The following is a 21,297-nucleotide window of genomic DNA, read 5'->3' on the forward strand; positions in this document are numbered from 1 at the left end:
CTACACCTAGGGCTGCAGCGCCCAACAAGGTAAAACTTGCTCCACCAGCTTCTTCGAGTTAGGGCCGCGGTGCCCAAGAACAGGGCCGCGACCCCCAACCCAGAACCATCCCCAAACTCATTCTCCTTCATCCCAAACCCTCCAAAAACATACCTAAACACTTCCAAATCATCAAATCAAAGTTCCCAAGCTTCCCAATGATCCAGAATCATCAAATCCCGAGGCTCAATCGAACCAAAAACTCAACGATTCACAAAAGCCAATTATAAGCTTAGAAACTCTAAAAAATCAAAACTTAAAACTTAGATTACCTTTGATTGGGTTGTTTCTCGTCAAATCCTTCCGTCAAGAAGCTTCTAATCTTTGCTAGGATCGCTATGCCTCGATCCTAGCTTGATTTCGACTCCTAGAACTCGAGCTTTCTTCGAAAATGCTTCAAATGGTAAAATGAACTAACCTAAAGAGAACGAGAGGTTTTCTAACGTACGGTTCTATCTGACAAGCTACTTCAAGATTAAGTAACCTCAAATAAAACCTAGTGCTTGGGGTCCCAAAAACACCCCCGGGGACATTATAGTCAAAACTCCCAGAATTTCCTCCTGATCTCAAGAACTCACAAATTATCATCAAATAACATTCTCATAACTCACTATCCCAATAAAAGACCCCTGTTATGACCAAACTGCTAATTTATAATATAAGACTGTCTCATGCCGAATAACTTGAATATATCTCCATAATAATGGGATCTCATTCACAAATAAAAATATGCACCCAAATTCACAAATATGCTTTCAACGGGCCAAATTACCAAAACACCCTAATAATCAAATGTGGACCCACATGCATGCATACAACATCATATTATAATATAATTCACATAAACATGCATATATTCATTTAATGGCATAATTAAAAAGTTATGGCCCTCCCGGCCTACTAATCCAGCCATTAAACTGCATTAGGGATTTCGGGGCATACATATATCCTCATTTTGGGGTCTCGATCTTGAATCACGACATAAGATTGAAAGATCTAAACCTTCTTCTTCGGAGCGGAAACGGATGTCGCCAAAACATAGCACAGAAACCTTCATGCACCTCTTGTAAAATAGTTGTGGCCTCCTCCGGTAGAACACATCGTAGAAGAGGTAAGGAATGGCCACGCCTGTACAACACTTCATCCACGATTTCATATCTTGGAGCTTGATAGAGTATCCTCCTCGCGTCTTTTCGTTCATCAGGCAACTTCCTTGTTGTAAGATACTCTATTATGGGAGTCATCCAGGTCGGCCTAATGTCGATCATCTCAACCTCCACCGTGCCTCCAGCCACGATTGGGCTTTCCAAGAATTCTACTGGTACTATGCTCAGAGTCTCAGCTTCCTTGGAGGTAGCGAGTCTCGCAAAGCGTCAACGTTGGTGTTCTGCTCGCGAGGGATCTGCTCAACTAGGCCATATTCAAATTCTGATAGCATCTTCTTCACTTTGGCTAGGTAAGCCACCATCTTGGCCTCTTGCGCTTGGTATTCCCCTAACACTTGGTTTACCACGAGCTAGGAATCGCTATAGCACTAAACGACCCTGGCCTTCAACTTCTTCGCCACTCTAAGCCCGGCCAATAAAGCTTTGTATTCGAATTCGTTGTTGGACGCCTCGAACCTGAACCATAGTACGGAGTGGAACCAATGGCCTTCCGGAGAGATCAATATGATCCCAACTCTAGACCCATTCTAATTAGACGAACTGTCCATGAATATCCTCCACAATGCCTGTACTGGTTCTCTCAAAAGCTCCTCCTGAAACCCAGTGCATTCAGCCATGAAATCATCCAGGGATTGGCTTTTGATCGTAGTCCGTGGTATGTATAGTATTTCAAACTGGCTGAGTTCGATTGCCCATTTTAAAAGACGTCTCGATGCCTCAGGTTTCTGCAATACCTGCCTTAAAGTTTGATCGATCATGACATGGATTGAATGGGATTGGAAGTACGACCTAAGCTTCATGGAGGCTAGAATAAGGCAGAACGCCACCTTTTCCATTAAGGGATACCGCGATTCAGCTCTGAGAAGTCTTTTGCTTATATAATATACCAGTTTTTGAACCCGGTCCTCTTCTTAGACCAGCACAGTACTGGCTGCATTTTCTGTAATAGCCAAATAAAGGAAAAAAGGCTCCCCCGCCGTTGGTTTAGAAAACACTGGAGGCTCGGCCAAATGTGCTTTTAGATCGAGAAATGCCTGTTCGCACTCCTCGGTCCATTCAAACTTCTTATTTCCTCGGAGTAGGTTATAGAATGGCAGGCACTTGTCAATGGATTTAGAAATGATCCGATTAAGGGCTGCTACTCTTCCAGTCAGACTCTGGACGTCTTTACGTGACCTGGGTGAAGGTATTTCTAATAACGATCTGATTTAATCTAGGTTCACTTCTATCCCCCTCGTATTGACTATGAATCCCAGAAACTTTCCTGATGCCACTCCGAAAGTACACTTTTGGGGATTCAACCTCATGCTATATCTTCTTAAGATCTCAAAACATTCCTTCAGATCAGGAACATGGTTATCGGCAGTCTTAAATTTGACCAGCATATCATCAACATACACTTTCATGTTTTTCCCTATCTGATCAGCGAACATTCTGTTGACTAATCGATGGTAGGTAGCCCCTGCGTTTTTCAGCCCGAAGGGCATAACTTTATAACAATAAACATTCGTTTGAGTCATAAAGCTAGCATGCTCCTGGTCCGCGGGATTCATCATGATCTAGTTATATCTAGAATATGCACCATGAAGGACATGAGCTCGTGCCCCGCAGTGGCATCCACAATCTGATCAATCCTTGGCAATGGGAAGCAATCCTTGGGACAAGCTTTGTTTAAGCCGGAGAAATCGATGCAGATCTGCCACTTTCCATTTGGCTTTGGGACCAGGACAAGATTCGTGACTCAGATTGGATATTTAGCCTCACGAATAAACCCGCATTTTAATAGCCGAGCTACTTCTTCTTCTAGGGCCTCAGCTCGGGTTGTACCCAGACGCCTCTGTTTCTGGGACTTCACAGGCATGCTCTTATCCAATTTCAGGGTATGCATGATCATACTCGGACTTATCCCTACCATGTCTTCATGAGACCAGGTGAATACATCTAGATTTTCTTGTAAAAAATTTATCAGCTCCGCCTTCCTCTCACTGCCAAGATTTTTCCCGAGCTTAATAATTCTTGAAGCAACTCTGGGATCAATATTTACTTCTTCGAGTTCTTAAATAGCTCGGAGCTCAGATGTGTCTTTGACTACTCGAGGATCAGTATCATCCCTCGAGGTAGTATCCCTGCCACTGGCTTGATGAGGTTCTTCCATTCCAGGAGCAGTCCTTGCTTCCTGGGATTCCTCACCTTCCTCCTAATGGCCATCGTTTGCTGCCCGGGTTGTGATTTTCCCTTCATGGAAATGTTGTAGCATTCCCTGGTAGCAAAATGATCGTCTCAAACAGTACATATTCCCATAGATGAAGGGAACTTGATCACAAGGTGGCGGACACATGTTATGGCTTCGAATTCCCTCAGCGTAGGTCGACCCAAGATCGCATTGTACGCGGTCGAACAATTGACGACCACAAACTCGAGAAGCTTGGAAACAGTTCGCGGTCCTTTACCCAAGGTTATCACTAACTCGATTGTTCTGATATTTGCCGACCCCTCACTGGAAAACCCATACAACATCATGGAGGTGGCCTTGAGCTCGGTCATAAACAATCCCATTTTTTCCAGTGTGGATCTGAATAACAGGTTCACAGAACTTCCATTATCCACTAGTATCCTCCTAACTCTCTAATTGGTTAGGTGGATGGTTATGACTAGAGGATCGTTATGTGGGAACTAGACATGACTAGCATCTTCTTCAGTAAAACTGATTGGTTGTTTCTCCAATCGATGTTGCTTAGATAAACGCTGCTCCGGGACAAACTCAACTCCGTTGTGAGACCTCAGATCATTGATGTACCTCTTCTAGGCACATCTGATCGTGCATGCTAGATGAGGGCCTCTGGAGATGGTTATTATCTCTCCCCCTGTTATCGGAGGAGGGGTATCCTGATTCACTTGAGCTCTGGTCTGATTTGTCGGGGCCTCCAGAGCTAATGGAATGTTTTGTCCAACGAGCTGACTGGGAGTTATTCGATATCTAGGCATACTGAACCAAAGGTCCAACCTTGATGAGTGTTTTGATCTCATCCTTCAAGTGCCTGCAATCATCGGTGTTGTGACCAGTGTCATTGTGGAATCGACAAAATTTCGAAGGATCTCTCTTTGCCCTTTGATTTTTTAAAGGCTCCGACTTTTTCCACCGGAGGCGGGCAGAATTCGCCAAGAAAATGCGCTCTCTAGTATCCGTGAGGTCGGGATAAATCATATAAATTGGCTTAAACTTCTCCACGGGCTTGTTTTTCTTTGAACCGCTCTGGTTTCCCTCACCATTTCCCTTCCTCTTGCTACCTCCCCCTTGGTTATTCTGGGTAACGGTTTGAGCCGTTGCTGCAACATCCATTAGCGCTCCAACTAGCTGGGCAGGGACTTGGCTGGTTCCTGCGACCGAAGCTCATGCCTCTTCCAAGTTGATCCACCTTTGAGCTCTGTTCAGGAACTCATCCACGGTGTTGACCCCCTTTCTTTGGATTTCCTTCCATAGGTCGCCCCCAACAAGAATTCATGTTCTCATCGCCATGAGCCTAGAAATTTCATCGGCATCTCTAGCTCGCGCAGCAATATTGGCGAACCTACTCAAATATGCTTTCAGAGACTCTCCGAGCTGCTGCTTTACATTTTCAAAGGATTCCGCCTTGATGTGAGCCGCTTGAGAAGCCCGGAATGCCCTTTTGAAATCAACGGAGAAACTCTTCCACGAGCTGATAGAATACTTTTTGTATTACTTGAACCATTGCCTAGCCAGCCCGACCAGAGTCGAAGGGAATACCAAGCACCTCAACTCAGGTCCAATATTGTGGGCCATCATCAGGGTGTTGAACATTCCCAAGTGGTTGGACGAATCTCCATCGAATTTTGATAAATGGGGCATCCTGAAACCTGGCGGGTATGTTGTTGCTGGGATGTTAGGGGCAAAAAGTTTGAGCTCATCTCCTGAGTCATATTCATCTTTTTCCTTCTCTGAAATGAGTCTTTTCATTAGTTCCTCCATCTGGGCTAACCTCTTGAGGGTTTGGTCCTTGGTCTCCTGGGGCTGTTCAACAGCCCCAATTCGGTCGTACACATTTGGGGAGTTATGGTCCCTCCAAGCTCGAGCTTGGGTTGGTGGGACATTCCTGTTATCACGTACTTTGGAAGGACTTCCCTCGTGGTGAGTGCCACTGACTCCATCGTGAGCTGAATTTCTCCTTTGTGAATTCAGGCGATCTCGTAGATCGATCTGTGGATCAACCTGAGGGCTCTGAGCCAAACTCAGCTGATTTCTCAAATTTGCGCCGGTCCTACCACTTCGACGGCCCTCCATCTGATAACTTCCATTAGAGAAAGTTCGAGCTTGTGGTTGAGGATGTGGACTTCAGACATTTCCGCATGCTAGTGGGGAATAAGTAGGGGCAGCGGGAGGAGGATTCCTCTTGCTGTCCCCATAGGTAGGAATGTTTCGAGCGGAACGAGGTGGTGTTGGATTCCTTATGGGTGACGGGGGATGTCTAATTGGCGAGGCAATTCTTGTACCGTCAGGTCGTATCAAATTAGCCCGCGGTCGCTCTGCTCCGCCATTTCTGACTCTCTGTGTCTGGCGATCTGATCGTGGCACAGAGAGGTTAGCTGGAACATGCCGTCTTTGCGAGTTTTCCCTAGACCTTCTTCGTGGGTTTTTGTGGGCATTTCTAGGTGCATTCGACGGTGTTACTGAACTCGGGGATGAGGTTCTAACCGACCAGCTGATTTGCCGATGATCCCCGCGAAAGCCATCAAACGGGATTTCTTGGTGATCTTGCACCATGGGCGCAGAACTCAGGGTCGAGGTCCTAACCGACTGACTTGGCCTAGGTCGACTATCCCAGCGGGACTTATGAGTCCCACCTAGCTTCTTTTTGACGTTAACGTCGGTTGCAAGCGGGGGTACCCAAGCCAAAACCTCATCGATTTGTTTGTTTACTTTGGCTAAATGGCTCCTTAACTGCATGTTTTCCAATTTTACCACAGTTAAGTAATCCAGGTTCGGATTCGGCGGCAGTGACGCTGAACTCCTGGTGTCGCCGTGGCCTATCGGTTGTTTTCCCGACCGTTGTTGGAATTCAGGGCTTTGTTCATCAGAAATAGCAGTATGGTGAGCCTCCTGCCCACCAAGCTGATCCGTCTCATTACCATGTCTCGAGCGAGTAACCACCATGATGAACTTTGATCTGAATCTTTCACAATAGCACTAATCTGCAGCTCTCAATGAAAGCACCAGACTGTTGACGCGGTTTTTCACCAACAGTGAATTACGTAAATAGCTGGGATGGATTAGTGCTTAATGGTAAACCGTAATAAGAAAATGATAATTATAAACACTAGAAACGAAATATCAAGAACACTCGTCCCTTTTTACGTGGTTTGGAGGTTAAAATCCCCCTAGTCCACGAGTCTGTATTATTACTGTTTATCTCTCTCTCTATTTTGACAGACTTTTTGCATTACAGAGAAAAAAAAACATCACCCCTTTTCTATCCAACGTCTTAGTATTTATAGAGAAAATCCCTGGATAGGCATTGGGGTCATCACGTGAATCCAAATCCCTAGTGTGGCTTGTCTCACACTAAATATAAATATTATAATTTATATTAAGGTATGGTCTAATCATTAGGTGAAACTGATCATGGGTCATCAGGGATAATCGGACATGTGATGTTTGATCATGCACGATTATATTACGTGTCTGAGATTTCAGGGATTTACAGACATGTAATGTCTGTCCACACACATCTATAGAACGTCCCCAGGTTTATAAAGATTCAGGGAAATGGCAGATCTCTATCGCACCTCGAGCTGAATGTAGTCAGCTCGTGTATATTGTTTTGTATTCACTAGCTCACGATATTGACCTGGGGAATCGTGTTGCCTTCACAGAGGAAATATGGATTCGTGGGTCATCTCTTACAGCTCTGGGCTAGCCAGCTGTATCCAAGCTAACTAAAAAAACGCGTGTTGAATTTTAGGACGTACGTATGCTCATCACAATTCAACCACCTACACATCAAAGATCAAATAGATGCTTAGGGTGTGGATGAACACTACTCTCTTTATCTCATTTTTCCTCTAAACACCCATTGTCCACACACACATAATAACAGGGTGTAACCCCTTTTATAAACCATAATGGGCTTAGTGGGCCTAAATACCCAATGAGAGGATTAGTTGTCTTGGCCCAATGGGCTGGCCTAAAGACATTGAGAGTGTGTCCATGGGACCCCGAGCATGTTAGTACATTATGTCCATTCCTTTATGGGCCGATGGTAATAGCATGCAATATCGATTATATAGTTATCCTTACATGCTAATCACGACATTGCCTGAGCAACGTATAATTATGTCAGTCCATATAAAAATATTCTAACATTCTCCCACTTGGACTACATAATTACACCAACAAGTGCTCATTGAACAATAGTGTCTATACACAAGAATCTCAAGAAACGCAAATGTCTATAAAACCAATCATGCATCATATCGTATCGATAGGATAAAAATATGATACATAACAAGACATTGAAGATTCACAAAGCATGGCGATAACTCCCAATATGGATCCATTCAAACATGATATCTAGACTAAGCCATTGGCTCGCATCATTATATCATTACCAAACGAGTGTGCACTCATAATGCCAAAGAGTGATCCACAATATGCATGTATTCAACAACAAATAGCAATCCTTAACATGTCTATCATACACAAAAACGATAACTCCCACTGATTAAATACATCTCTGGCACCTAACAATCCACATAAGAAGTATGTTCTCAGTACACACAGTTAGGTAAGCCTTGTCAGTGTAGTTATTGACATGTTATCTATAAGTGCGTGTCATAATGCAAATAAAATACTCCACAACTTTCTTACTACAAATAGAACGTCATCGTCATTAATGGAGTAACAAGACTCTGCAAGTTTCGAGAGAAATATATGACTGTGACATTTATCACATAAGTTCAGCAAATTCACAATAGAGTCAACTACTCTTGACACTGAAACAAAATATCGCAGTTGTACCGTATAAACCATGTCCTCATAACACGCCGCTCGCTCTACATCTATGAATGAGGATGTTGTAAGTGTCCACCTAACACCTAATTACAAAATAACTCCTCTTACCATTATACCTGCATGTATGAGAGAGGAAATTGTAGGTGTTTATTTGATTAGACACTTAATCACAAAATAGCTCCTCCTACCATTATAAATGCTTCGAAAATGGTTCTTTTATCCATGCATCCTGTCTAATCGATATCACTAAAACCAACTATTGAGTGCCATAATGTTGATTTGTTGATTGCAAACACATCCTTGATACCATAAGGATGACTACTCAAGTATCAATCCAACATGCCCATGAAAAATATCACAATAGGGAATGCATATACTTTAGTAAACTTGAGGCTGCCTTCAATAAGCATGTACGGAAAAATCTCAAAATTGATCTCTCGTCATCATCAATACACAAGGACTGTAACGCCCTGGTTACCCCAGAATAGTTACGGTGAACCGGAAATTTGACCCGCTACTTGAGTCCTTTGGTTAAAAACGTGCTTCTAAGTGTTATTAACAGGCTAAGATGGAAAAAAACCAATAAAATGAAAGGATATGTTTTATTAAATACATAAAACTGTTCACGGTCCCATAAAAACATTTACAAGTTATTTACAACTCAAAATGGTCATTACTGTTTCAAATTTACAAACCCACCGACCTAAGCAGCAAAAATAGGGTAAACCCCCTAGTTCCTCTAAGAACTCCTTGGGCGTGGTGGTCAAGCGGCCGCATATGAACATATCACCACCTAAGCTCTCAACTCAAGGTTGGGTGAGCTTTTCTTTCCCTTTACCTGCACCACATAGCACCCATGAGCCAAGGCCCAGCAAGAAAACACAATATAGCATGATATAATATCAACAATGATCATAATAATCACTCAGGACTTTCAGTCCAAAAAGGTAAGTGACAGAGGAAAATTCACTAAGGTGGGTACAACTCCCTTTAGCCATGTAACGATAGGATCACCAGGGCTTAACAGATAAGTGAACCTTTCACTAGCTTAAACAGGATAGGTGCATGGTGACTAGTCGCCAACATAACCTTCCTCATGACCATGGAGTCATAACCCTGGAACATCGTTCCCTAGCCATGTGACAAACAGTCACCTAGGCCTTAGGCCCTGGCTCTGAATAACTAGCTTAGACTAGTCAAGCGCTTATAAGTTTCATCGACCTTAGGGTCGGTCCAACATTAATGCCTTAGAGTCATTCAATGGTGATATCGATTAGATCTAATCTTCATTCGGCCCTACGTTCAGAACGCTTATGCCATTCTGACTCTTAGGTCAGTGATACGCGACCAGTGCCGTCCCTGACTAATCAGTGCCATACATAAGTAAACAACATTCGCTAGCATTTAATATGCAATCAATGCCCACATTTATCAAACAACATGCCTCAACAACAATCATGCATGTCATATACACAAGGTGCAGTTTTCTTACCTCTGGTTCGAGCGAGAAATATAATAAGAACGACTCATGAGAACGATCAACCTTTTGGTTCCTTAGCAGTTACCTAATCACAACCAATTATAACCTCCATTATTGAAAATCAACATTGAAAGGGTCTTAACCTAAACCCCAATCTTGGGACCTCGAAACATGCCCACACGGTGAGTAGATTCGATCCCGGGCCATAAGGATTGAAACCCCGAGCCAAAAACCCTTAAAAACACTCAAAATGGGATTATGAAGGAACAGAGTAGCGCTACAACACTGCTCCCTAGCGCTATACTCAGAACCCCAAACCGCCCATCTGAAGTCTTGTGTAGCGATACAACACCCTCTGATGGGCCCAGAATAACACTCCCCTGAAACCTCCTTCTTCGACTCCTTCGATTCTAACTTGATTCCAATGCTTCGAAATCCCATTTTTAATGCCAAGTGAACCCAAAAACCATCCTCACATACCCCAAACATCACAACCATAAGAACCCTAGCCAAAACTCCCAACAAAACCAAGTATTCAACTTAGAAATCTCAACTGCAAATCAGAACTAAAACAGGGCAAACCAGAGAATTCAATGGCTAGAAACTTACCTCAAACTCATATTATGATGCTATTCAATGGTGGAACACTCTCCCAAACTCCCAAGGCTTACTTCCCAAGCTTGAATCCTCAAGAATGGTTCAAAAATCACAAAGGAAAAGGAAGGAAAATAGGTACAGGGAAGCTTCAAACTTATGCGCTGTTTTTCTCTTCTTTCACAACCTAAAATGGCTTAAATCTATCCTAGGGGTGAAAAGACCAAAATACCCCTAGGTCAATTAAGAGTTTCTAAAGGCTCCCAAGGGAAAAATTGGTATTTCCCACTTATCTCATTAATCATAATTAACGCTCTCCAATTCCCGCTATTCTCTATAATCTCAAACACCAATAATTTATGTCCCATTACCCTTTAACTCTTGGTAACACTCTAATCATTAAAATCACCCTGAGACTCATCCCGAGCCCCAAACTTAAACCTGTTATGACTAGACCGCTAACTAATATTCCATGATCGTCTCATGCTGATAACTCTACAAAATAGAGTTATTTTACCACATTTTATAAGCCAATTGTTGCTTAGTTCTTGAGTTTTTAATTAATTTATCAAATTTTTAAGTAATTTTGAATTTATTAGTTTTATTTTGATTTTATGTATTTTTATTTATTTTTTGTATTTATTTTGTTTAATTATGTTGTTACTAATTTATGTGTGTTTAATTTCTTTATGTAGGTGTATTTGTTGGGGCAAATGAAATGTTGATAAAATGTTGGTATAAAGAAATGAAGAAATCAAGCCCAAAATGAAAGGCCCAATCCAATTCTTGACAATGCCATGTCATCAATCCATGTGCTTCTTTCTCCACCATTGGATTTGTAACTATAGGAAAAGATGAAAATTTTGAACATGAATCCATGTGCTTTTTTTTTAGACCAATAGGAGTGTTATCCTTTACCAAAGAATTTATCTATAAATAGGAGTCTCATTTCACCATTTCAAGCACACCTTCTCTTACACCACTTCTTCCATCTCTCTATTCTCTCCATCTTTTTCTTTTCTTAGATTAGTTTTTATGTATTTTTAGAGGAGTAATTTGGAGGTTCCTCCTCCAAATTTTCCTATTTATGTTGTAATTTTTATTTTGTTTTTAATAGTTATGGGTTTCTAATCCACTTAAAATTATTAAGGTGGAGGATGAACCAAGATATAACTATATAGTGTTTATTTTATGTTGACCTCCCAAAATGAGCAATAAAGTTTATGATTTTTCTTCTTCTAAATATTTCTTTCATCTATAATATCATGTATTTTAGATTGTTAGAACATATTTTACTTGGTTCTTAATTGTGCAAAAACATAGTATTCTTTGATTAAGATGTGTCATTAAATTGTTCACATCCAATGCTTAGAACAAAAATACTATATTTTGCTTTAGAAATAACATTATTTGATTTTTTTTGTAGTTTCATTAAATTGATTCACAACTAATGCTTTGAAGTTATACTATTGAAGTGAAGGAAAATCTATATTTTTGAATTAAAGAAAGCTTAAAGGAAGTATAATGTTTTAAAAAAGGTAATTAGATTGATTTCAATTATCACTAAAAATTGGGAAGTCAACATATTAATAAATATTATTATTTATATTTTGTGGATTCTAAAATCTTAATAATTTTATAAATAACTATTAAAAACAAATCTTTTTAGTTTTTTTTTTTTTTTTTTTTTTAGTATTTTCTTTCTTTATTTTAAAACAAAACACATCAATTTTTGGAACTAGGTTAGAAATTTATTTCACTTTGATAAAAATAGTTTTCTCTTTTGATTTAAGTCAACTCCTTTGGGTTCGACCTCGTGCTTACACGAACACTATTCTATAAATACGATTCGTGTGCTTGCGAGTATAAATATTTAAAACATACCCGTTTTGGGTCCACCACATGCCAAATAGCTCGAACAAACCCACATTATAATGTGGTCTCAACAATATGTCACCGACATACATACAAATATACAATTATGCCCTCAACGGGCCAAATTACCAAAACACCCATGTATGCATGCATATAACATCATATTATAATATAATTCTCATAAACATGCATATTATCATTTAATGGCATAATTAAACAGTTATGGCCCTCCCGGCCTACTAATCCAGCCATTAAACCGCATTAGGGATTCCGAGACATTACAAGGACTTTAGGTCTTTCACAATAAATCACACTTTAGACTATTCCAAAGTTCTCAATGAAATTGAAACATTACTCACATCAAAAGTCAGTCAACATAAACTATGAAATAATTCATCTTTCTGTTGATCTCATCATGAAGAATCTAAATACTTATACCATGCAAGGCTTCTCTAAAATTCTTCATCCAACAGAGACTATCAAATAACGGTTTTACTTGTCTCCAGATTAGATCAATATCATAAAATATGAGCAATGTACTATACCACGTAATAATATAAACATATCATTGTTCCCATTGATCTCTCACATAATATTGACTAACGATAATGTTTTGAATTGTCCATTCTGAGAATAATAATAGTCATTGTCTTGATGCCTTTTCCAAAACAAATTTAATCCATTGAATTCGGGTGTCCTTGTCAGTTGCCTTCTCAAGGCTTGATTGAGCCAAATGAAATTCTAAAATAAGAATTTAGTTCTCACATCCATATATATTGATTTCCAAATAGTCAGCACTTTACCATCCAATAATAATGCATTTTGAACAGTTTATTCCATCATAATGGTAACTAGCTATAGGTTTTAATCAATCTTAATTTATTCCTCAAATAGTCTGTTCTCAACAAGAACTGTCATCAAGAAAAATCTCCCAGTTATCATGTGATTAAGCCTAAACTTCCATCCTTGATCATATCTTGGAAATCGTGATATTAACATATCAGCTCTCCAAATAAAGATTAAGAACTACTAATGGCTCTCAATTAACAATTTTGAGGTATACGTCGTCAACCTTATTTCCTGCTTGAAATTGTAGATCTGTAAAACTATTTTGATCCTATCTTTGCTTGTTCACATATGGAGTTTCTTATCATATTCTGGCCGATTGTAGGGTAGGCAATAATAACAACGAAAGCAAAACAAGGGATAAGTCTAGTTATTCCCTAAATAATCTTTTGACCATTGACTAATCCCAACTTGAAACTCCAACATGGACAACTTTATTTACTTATCATCAATAATGGATAAAAGCGACAATTATATGAACCTTAGTACTCTTGAAAAATAACCATTGAGATAATCATCTTCTCTTTCACAATTAAACTTTGAGATTGCGATTTCCCAAAAAATAAGGTCTGCAAATTAAATCCTTCTTCAGTCTCAACCTATATAAGGTTATTCGAAATGAAACGATGCAAATCATCAAATCTAAATCCTTTTGAGAGTCGTAGCAAAATACTTAACTCATATTGTCTCTTTAAACACCTAACATGGTTGTGAATATGGAATTATGTTTGTGATTATATTAGTCCATACAAAAATTATAATATCTCTCCCACTTGGACCAATATAATAAACAACCACCATATTAAACTTCATTATCTAATAGGCAGTCAAATAAATCATGTATAACATCATACCGATAGGATACATATATTAAACATAATTTAGCCTGGAAGATATTCAAATATAATAACAACCATTAAAACAACATGCATGCAGTACAACCATTGAGACTATATATATATACGCCTCGTTTTGTACTTGTCACTTCGTCAAACAATGCATATAAGAAGTGATTGCATGTCATTATGCATGTTAGGATTAATCATTTAGGTGTTTTCCACTTTGAAGCTTTCTAAAACACAAAAAACGTTTCAAACTTTGATAAGTCAAAGCTTGAGAAGACTATGCTCAAGATAATGATCATGTGAGAGAGATTTTAACAAAAGAGTAAAAAATATTCGATATCTCTCAAATCTTATACATGATCTTATAGATCATAAAAACTTTATGGAGAAAAGAATTAATATGATCAACATGTGTACTATGCTTATGTAAGTTTAAACCTAACTTCCCCTTATTCTTTCAATTGGTTATCCAAAAAAAAAAAAAATACTAAGTCATCAATATCACTATATGGCAAGCTTTGTTTCATTGACTTCAATCAAACCAAGATTATTGCCTAAATAAAACTTAGCTATCCTCAAATTTAGTAGCAACAACGACATGATATTGAGTACACATGCGTTATTCCATTTAATTTGGATTCATCATGTTTACGAACGTCTCCAAGTAATACAATTATCACCTCAAAATAGATAATGATCACATATCCATTGTCGTATTCATCCAAAATTTGTCCACTTATGATCTATGTCATATCTTGAGCCTTAATTATAAGAAAACCACAATAGATGATTCACTAGTTCCACTGAAACTATCTTAGGGCATACAATCAATGCAATAGTCTCCTGAACTCATCATTATTAAAGAATGTAAGAGTTTCACTTCAATACCTCAAGAGATTCCTAAGCGATCTCTCATCCTCGTAAAAGGATCGATTAACACATATATACCTCACTACAACCAACTGACACCCATCTTAATATTTTTAATCTCCCACTGATCATGGAGTAACTTGGCATCTATTTAAACAATGTGACTTCAAGATTTATCAATTTTAGGCCTAGTCCGTCTTTACAATGAGATATCGTTATGTCAAAACATATTATTGTCCCATACGATAACTAAACGGTAGAGATTTTAGGATTGCTTGAAGCTAAGAGAAAATATCAATGAGCAGTGCCACTATGCATGTGAAAACAAGGATCGCGCTATCTGCTTGTTTTCTCAGCTTTCCGAATGATCTATCAACAAAAACGATCATGTCATGCTAGAGCCGTTCTAAAAAAACATGTGACTCTTACGCAGGTAAGGACAACCACTTCACATGTCACAACCAAATTTATTAATCCACTACCGATAAGGTAGAAACGATTGTTCGGTTCATGACATCCAATGTGTTTCCTTCACCTTCTAAGCATCCTACCCAACAATAAAATCATCAACAGGATGACTAAATTGCATGTATGGATCTTAGTATTAATTGTGATTAGACCAAATGTGAATTTAATTAGCGATAATCACAATCATGATATGAATATCTATTGAACATTCAATTACATGTTCGTCATAGATTATAATCTCATAATTATCAAATAATCCCTACTAAGCATCCATAAATGTCAAAGAATCTATTAAAAAGAGCATAAATCAAATAGGTAATAATTTTGTAAATAAACCAAATATATGCCAACAATAATCCATTCATAATCACGAATCCTCAAAAACAAGTTATAAGGCATATGTACAAAAAATTGATATATATTGCTCGATTATTGGGTCTTATGTGAGATTATAATTTTAAACTCCATTATTGACATGTTTAGACTCACGATAGGGAAGCACATAAACATTCATATTGTATTAATCTCACAATTATTATGAATGACAAATTGACCTGCAACTCACGATAGGTGAGTACATAAACACTCATTTAACGTCACAACAACATAATCATATTTGCACATAATGCCAAGTATTTTAAAACAAAACATAAGGCATAAATTTCAAATAAATATAATCATGTTTACAATTAATAAATGATATAAGATAAATTGTGAGATAATAATTTTAATTTAACTTAATTGTGTGATTATGTGTCAATTAATCCTTTAATTGACCAAACCCAAAATATAATTACACAATTAAGTGGGAAAATAGAAGATAGTCAAAATGATGAAAAATTGGTCCAAAAGGAACCCTGCACGCGCCCCCGCATGCCATAAATCAGACCTCCATTTTTTTTTTGTCGCCCAAAAAATGACATGTCGTTTTACTGAAAATGACGTGTCATTTTGAATAAGAATGACGAAGCTTCCTACGCTAAACGACATGTCGTTTCCTAGTGAAAAGGCCTAACGAAAAGTCGTATGGACTAGTCTCTCTCACCCGTTTGGTTCCCGTGGGTCACGATTCGGGTCCTCTCGACCTGGATTTCAGTCCGACCATTTTCGGGCTTTCCAATCACCCATTTCGCCGGTGACTAAGGGACTTTTCATCCCCGACCCATTTCCAATCTGCCCAAAGCTCCAAAACAGCCAATAAATGCCCAGAGAACTCCATCTCAGATCAAAATATGCAAGCCATTTTCATGCTTTAAAAAACTGAATTTCTCCCATACTTTCTTGTAATGATACACCAAAATACTTTACCCAATTTGTTTCAATAACTCAAGAACAATAAACCCGAAAAATGTCCAAAAAAATTCAAAATTAAAATTTTGCATATGGATCTCTAACAAAACCGTGGGTATGGAAAAAAATAAAGAAAAATGGGAAAAATTAAATTAAATAGATTTTAGCCTTAAAATCAGATGACCTAGCTCTGATACCAATTGTTGAAATTAATTGAGCATCAAACAATAATCAAGAATTAATCAAACATATTCATGCTCAACATTGCACAATGAAATCATCTTATTTAAGGCATCAAACATAATATGAATAAAAAGAAGCTTTACTTACCTTTGTGATCAAGTTTATAAACCATCATTCTCCATAATTATGCTCATCACAATTAAACCACCTACACATCAAAGATCAAAGGGATGCTTGGGGTGTGGATGAACACTATTCTCTTTCTCTCATTTTTTCTCTAAACACCCATTGTCCACACACACACATAATAAAAGGGTGTAACCCCTTTTATAAACCATAATGAGCTTAGTGGGCCTAGTACCCAATGAGAGGATTAATTGTCTGGGCCCAATGGGCTGGCCTAAAGACATTGAGAGTGTGTCCATAGGCCCCGAGCGTGTCAGTACATTATGTCTATCCCATTATGGCCTGATGGTAATAACATGCAATACCTATTATATAATTATCCTTACATGCTAATCACGACACTGCCTGAGCAATGTATAATTATGTCAGTCCATATAAAAATATTCTAACACTTTATTGATCGTAACACATGTTAGCTTCATGTCATTATCTACATAAACACATAAATATTTTGTTGAAGGATTATGTAACGTCTCAAATTCTCTAATAAGGCTTAGCGTCTTGATTAGGGGTAAAGATGACAATAATTGAATTAATTATGTGTTTATGTGATATTACTTTCATTTCTATGATTATATGTATGAATATATGAATTATGTAAGTTATATTATGATATGTCTAGTGTTTGCATGTTTAGGTGTATTAAAATGCATGTGGGTCTGTTTCTTATTAGAAATGTATTTTCATAAGTTTGACTCGTTGATGGTATATTTGTAAATATATATAATTTTTTACTTAGACAACATTATTATGTGGATATATTTGGGTTACTCGGCACGAGGCGATCCTAGTGAGCAAAGTAGTGGTTTAGTCACAACGGGGCTAAATACCCAGCTCGAGGTGAGCCTAGGGGTATTTTGGTAATTTAGTACATTATCGGGAATTTTCAGGTGATGGGAAGTTGTTTGGTAATTATTTGGGGATATTGGAATTAAATGGGGAAATATGGTGTTAATTGTGGATTGGTGGGAAATGGTGGCAAAAGATGATTTTGCCCTTGAGAGCATTAAAGAGAGCTTTCGGACAAAGGGCATTTTAGTCTTTTCATGCCCTAGATTATCTTAGTCTATTAGAAGCTTTAGAAGAGACTAGATTACAAAAAAAAAAAAAAACCCTCCCATTTCACTCTCTCTTTTTCCGTCTTTCCCTCTTATAAGGTGATTAAGTTTTTTGGATTTTGGAGGAGTTTAGCTGGAAATTGAGGGCTTGGAGCTAGGACTGGATTAAGGTGTTGCTTAGGGTCGTAGTTGCACAGCTAAGGTAAGGTTCGTTGCTCTGTTTTGCTAAGAATTCTGGTGGTTTAAGTTGTTTTCTTGAGTTTTAAGCTTAGGGTTGGGTTTTGAATTGGAGTAAGATTTTGTCGCAGTTTTTGGTGTATTTGTGTTGCCTTAAGTGTATTATTGAGATTTTCGGACTCAATTAGGGATTTGGTTGTTAATTGGGATGAATTTTGAGAGAATTGGCTCGGAGGAAAATGTTAGATTAGAAAACTGGGTTTGCGGGGTTGTGCCGCGGCGCTATTCTTGGAGTGTCGCGACCCGCACGAACTTAGAGGCGTTGGGGTTCTTTTTTGAACTAGCTTAGCATCGCGGCGCCTGGTGGCCTGCCCCGCGGCACGTGTCCAGTGAAAACAAGACTAGGGTATCCTGCTTTAGCACGCGCCATGACCCTTCAAGGGCGCACCGCGGTGTTAATTGGATAGATTAGCCAAGTGAAGTTTTGAGTTGCGGGGACTCAAACCTAAGGGCTCGGGAAGGATTCTACTAACATGTTTAGTAGAATTCGAGGTCCAGGAGGCTAGGACTCAGTTAGGAAGCATTTATTTACTTGATATTGATGGTTATCCTCTCTTATGGTTGTGACTAGGGTACCGCTAGGGCTCGGAAGGGGATCGTGTTCGAGGGTAGTTTCTATTTATCCAATGCTTGGACCAGAGGTAAGAAAACTGCACCCTGGGTTATGATTAGAGCCCGAGCCCATGTGGATGAGCACGATTATGATTATGCATGTGACTGTTTTATTAAGCATGCTTGAATGCTTTGAATCTGGATAATCGTTAGATGATTTATGCTTGTCTGTATTATCTGATTGAAAGACTTGACTTATAAGTCAAGCGCGACAATAGCGTGCTGAGCACTGACTGATATGGTTAGACATATCCAGGAGCGTGGTATACGGTTGATCGACAGTATGGTCGCTTGGAAAATAAAGCGCCAGGTACGCTTGGCACAAAAATAGGGCGATGGGCCCCGAGGTGACTTTACAGTCACTTATCTAGGGCAATAGGCTTCGATGTGACTCTATAGTCACTTACATGGATTGAATGCATGCACAAGTAGAGTTATTACAGCTAGGCGTGCTATTTATGATTCTGTAATATGTTATTAACTGCTTTGAGCATGTTTAAGTTTTCTTGTTGAGTCTTGGCTCACGGGTGCTATGTGGTGCAAGTAAGGGAAAATGGACGCTAGACCAGCCATGAGTTGGAGAGCTTCGGTGGTGGCGTGTACATATACAACTTGCTTGACCACCACGATCGGGGATTTATAGAGGAACTAGGGTCGAACCCTCATTTTGCCGCTTAAGTTAGCCTATTGTATTCTTTTGAATTGTAAATGACCTTTTAATGTTAATGAAATGATTACTTCCTTTGACCAAATTTTTTAACCATAACTTGCTAATTATCTTTAGGTACACGTTTACGACCAAATGATTTGATTAACAAGTCTAATACTATTTAAAAGTATATAATGCAACGGTCGCGTTACAGATTATTAACCTTACTAATTTTGTGAAAGTATTTTGTTATAAAGAGTTGACGTTATTAACAATAAAAAAATACAAAATAATATTTGTCATTAAAATTTCTTAGATTTATCAATCATTGCATTTATATTCTTTTATTTTGTTTCACATGGGAAAACACTTAAAATCCAGCAAATTCCAACGGCACTTCCTTTTGCTGGAAAAAAAACAGATAATTTATTATTTTATTATAACAAAAAAAAAAAGAATTCTGTTTACTCAAAAAGAAAAGTTTTCGGTATGCCCTTTTACCTTTATAAATCAGCATTGTTGGAAATGTTGTTCGAACATGCCACATTGTATTAATTGTGTTAAGAGCGAACACTCAGTGAGTGGCTGAGGTTGTGCATTCTTGTGCCTAATATATTTGATGGTCAATTACTTGAAATTTGAAGAAGTCTCAACGCATATACAATGTGAATTTTCTATGTGCACTTGTGAGTGTATATAAATATATATTAACTTAAGAATCTTTTTCGCCATATAAGAACATTTATTGAACTAAAATCTAGCTATCACAAAGGGGCAGCTCCCCTAGGGAAACCGAACCATTGATTTTAACAATTTCGATATTTGCAAGTCTTTATTCCTAAAACTTAATAATTTGACTATGAAAATTGTGTTCTTGGTAATTCCATTTGTAAAGCTAATTATATAATTGGAATTGGTGTGAACATGATCACCTTCGAATATGAAAAACACAACAAGAATGATCAATAGAGTCATCTATATAGTACATGTTTCTAATTCTAAATACCTGGTAATCCCAAAGATGATGATGGCTAATAATAATAATTAAGAAAGATACATCACAGAAAAGGCAGCCAAACTTAGCTTGTCATCTAGTTGTTCTCTTCTTCCTCAGCCAAGGAAACCTTACTTAACCTACTTGGTTGTGCTTTGACATCATTGATTCTGAGTTTTCTTCTACGGCCACCGCCACTGCCTGTGCAGTATAATGCTCTGTGCGCTAGTGCCTTGCTAAAATGTGGTTCTTCATATGACGATTGTATGCTCTTTGATGATTGTTCAGTGTTCTCTTGGATGCTTCTTCTATCATTCTGGGTGTCTAAAACCTCAGCAGTTCCCTTCTCAGTAGCCATTTCCAACACTCGAAACTCTCTTTGTGAAGTAATTGGAGTAGAAAGAAAATGGTAGTAACAGTTACAAGTAGGTAGGCACTTGATGGCCTAAAGCTTTATATTGCTTTAAGTTATCTCTGTTTCACCCTAGTAATGGAATCTTTAGATGTTCAATTCCTAAAGGAACATTTTTAATTCTTTTAACATTCAAGTTATCTTTAACTTCAAGAAAACAAATATACCAAATCCCAAAATTCTTTTGTTTGTTTTTCTTTATCTTTCTTAATCGGTTAAATCAATTAGCCCTGGCTCCACAAGCAATATAAAGTCAGTAAAGAACTTTTTGGCTGTAGTGTTATCTTAAGTATATGAAGCATTTAGGTTCTGCTTTTATGAATAGATCCCAAGTTTTGCTTCATTTAACAGGCTTTAATCATAGATAGAATTACATGAAACATGAAGCATGAACACACCACAATAATGAATATGTTATATTTAGTGTGAACGGTCCTCACCTCTTGGTCAATATTAGTATCCTGTA

This window comes from Humulus lupulus, chromosome 1 (assembly GCF_963169125.1).
Source record: "Humulus lupulus chromosome 1, drHumLupu1.1, whole genome shotgun sequence".
NCBI lineage: Eukaryota > Viridiplantae > Streptophyta > Magnoliopsida > Rosales > Cannabaceae > Humulus > Humulus lupulus.